This window comes from Mesitornis unicolor, unplaced genomic scaffold (genome assembly GCF_000695765.1).
Source record: "Mesitornis unicolor isolate BGI_N332 unplaced genomic scaffold, ASM69576v1 scaffold49430, whole genome shotgun sequence".
NCBI classification, from domain to species: Eukaryota; Metazoa; Chordata; class Aves; order Mesitornithiformes; family Mesitornithidae; genus Mesitornis; species Mesitornis unicolor.
This window is the reverse complement of record NW_010158577.1, coordinates 10,942-14,195: the sequence shown is the minus strand read 5'-3', so window position 1 is coordinate 14,195 and position 3,254 is coordinate 10,942.

Genomic DNA, 3,254 nt, shown 5'->3' with positions numbered 1-3,254 from the left:
AAGGATTTTTATTTCCTGAATGTAAGCTGGCTATATTCACATTGAAATTTTCAGGAGGGTGAAGTACCATACCTTAAGCATGCATCTGAAATCTGACAAGCAGAGGCAAGGCAATTGTCTTGCTATTTAATTATTAGTTTTCTACTGGCAATTTACAGGTTCCTCCCAGTTGCTGTGTAGGACCATGAAATGGTAGCCCAGATTTTAACTGAACTTGCAGTTATTTTGGAATATATTCCAAATATATTCCAAAATAGCTGACTGTTACAGTCTAAATACATTGTTCATCTGCTGTTTGGTTGATTTGTCTCTTTAAATTTACACCCATCATCAGCTGGGGTATACCTGTAGAATTATTTGCAACCTCCTATGATTTGAGCAGCATTTTTTATCCATCTTCACCAAGTGATCGTAGTCTTACATTTTCTACCATAGAATGGTCCGTTTCTGTCCGGCAGAATGTGGAGAAAAATAAAAGCTAAGAATATGCCTCATTTCTGTAATAACTGTAAAGACTTAATTCCTGTAAATGGAAAAATCTTCAAAGGGCTGTATCTGAGCGTGATTCAGCTTGTGACTCTGAGGAATACTGAACTGCACTGTGGTGGTTTGGTGTGTAGTAAATAAGATCTAATTATTTATTAAATTAATAGAGTTAAACTAACCTTGTCATGAAGCTGTTTCTGCTAGGTGTGGGTTACTGGGCATTCATCTAGTTGCAAAGACAAAATCACTTAAGGGATGACATGACCACTAGAGAACTGGGATTTTTAAATTTTTTTTAAAGTATATGGAATTGCAGAAACAGCTAACAGCTCTTAGGCTTTCTAAAGTCCAATTAGAAGTTTTAAATACTTAAATATTAAAAACAGTTACTCTATCTCAGGTACTTACATTACATAGAAAGTCAGAGGCAAAAAGGAAATTACATCACATTGTCAAATAAGGAACAGCTAGCTGGAGCAGATGACTTGTAGTGCAAAAATGTGCCCCTCCTCCCATGAATTGCTTCTGAGATTTGTTAAAGATATGTGGTGGCAGGGTGAGCTAAAATAGGTGGGGGATTTAAGGTAGCCACATTTCTTTCCCTCCCAGAAGTGGTAAATCCATCTTACTGCCCCCCTCTCCTTTTGCTTTTCTTGCAAGAAGTGTATCCAGTGTTGCCTTTATAAAATCTGTCCAGAATTTGTGCAGGCATTCAAAAATCTGTGCAGCAAATTGCTGTATTCCATATGCACTAAGTGAAACTTTTTAGACCATGCTTTTGTCTGCTGTGCATATCAGAAAGGTTTTTGTTAGAATCATAGAATGAATCATGGAAAGTATTGGGTTGGAAGGGACCTTTGAAGATCACCCAGTCCAACGCTTCCAGTAAGCAGGGACAATGAACCAGTTACTATGAACCTGACTCACCTCAAATATTCAATTGCATTGAGGCTGGGAGAGAAGGGATCAGAGTAACAAGATTCTCTGTGTGATCAGTGGTAGGTGTTGAGCTAAAATATATGCAAATATTTCCTAGTTTCTAAATAGAGGGTTACCGCTGCTATAGCACAAGTATTTAGTGATATGTGTGAGTAAGAAACTGTATATTTGGGATGTTTTCGGTAACTCAACTTCATCTCACAAAAATTTTCTGAAACTAGAAAAGGGTAGATTTATGTTGGATATTAGGAAAGTCCTTCCCCATGAGGTGGTCGATCACTGGCACAGGTTGCCCAGAGAGGTGGTGCAGGCCCCATCCCTGGAGATGTTCAAGGTCAGGCTTGATGGGGCTTTAAGCAGCCTGATCCAGTACCAATGTCCCTGCTCACTGCAGGGTTGGACTGGATCAGCTTTAAAGGTCCCTTCCAACCCAACACATTCTGTGATTCTACGATTCTGTATACATTCCTCGCTATGTAGGGACCCTACTGTTTTTGGATACATTTGACCACTTTCAGCTTACACATATCCTTGCTATTATTCATCACTCATCAGTTCAAGTCTGAAGGTAAATTCCTTCAGAAGGCCTTGTAAAAAAATTAAAAGTAAGATCAAGCTCGTCTCTGATATTTAAAATAAACCATATTAATGTGAGCAGGCATTAATGATTAAAAGTATCTCCTTTGCACAGTTACCTTGCCTTACACTGGATGGTGCTGATAGATGCGAATGCACTGACAAACCTTTGAAATGCCTTGGCTTGCATATGCCCTGTAGTAATTACTAGCTATAGTATTGGTATTTCAAACTGAGGTAGTTCTTTGCTTATGGTTAAATTTAGATCCACAAGTCTTTAAGGAGGCAGGACTGAGCCAACAGTTACAGTGGAAACTGTTGGTATTTGTATCTTCATGATTGACTTGTGTAAAGTTTATTTTTGTAAAGCCAATTTAAAAAAAAAAATAAATAAAAAAAAAAATAGCAGCCTTGTGAAATACATACTGCTTAGCTGTAGGAAGAACACACTATATAAAATACAGAGATTGTACTCCTTAATTACACATCCTCTTTGCTCCCTCATAAGATACTGTTTCTTCAGACAAGTTTATGCATGTTTTAAAATATAAGCATCACATCTGTAGACTCCACTGAAAAAGTGTCTAGGTGATGCAGTGAAAGAGCACATGCCTTACCTCTTGTGATACTCCTAGATTAAGGCATGGAGAGCGGTTTCATAACTGTGTCCATTCACAGCTCCCCACTGAAATGTCGGGGCAAGTCACCTTCTGTGAATTCACAAAGAGATTATTGTTAGAAGCAAGCAAGTTTTATGACTGCAGAATTTGTCTGCGCTTTATTTTTAAAAAATAAAGAGCTGATTGAAAGAAGTAAAAATTACCTTTTGCTAGAGTATGTAAATATTTAAGTCCATTTCTGAAGTTGAGCTTAGCATTCCAGAGTGACTTCAGAGAGGGAATTGTGCAACTATCGGTCTTGAGAGCCGAGATTTAGACAGCATTCAGAAAGCTGACACAGTAATTACTAGCAGTGGTTTTGGCGTGGGATCTGATGGAGGCTGGGCTTCTTAACAAGCCCTGCAAGGGTTGTATGTTATCATAGCAAGCACATTACATGTGCTCACAAACTACAGCAATGCCACCCCCCTCCTGTCTCATTTTTCATATCATAATCAATGTCTCGCTCACCGTCCTGTCAGATCTTGTATGCGTGCTGAGGTGGAGGACTATCATTTGCTGACTAATCAGTGTTCTGTATCAGTGACTTTTCAACTTGCAACTTGCATTTGACTTCAAAAACTACTGAAATGG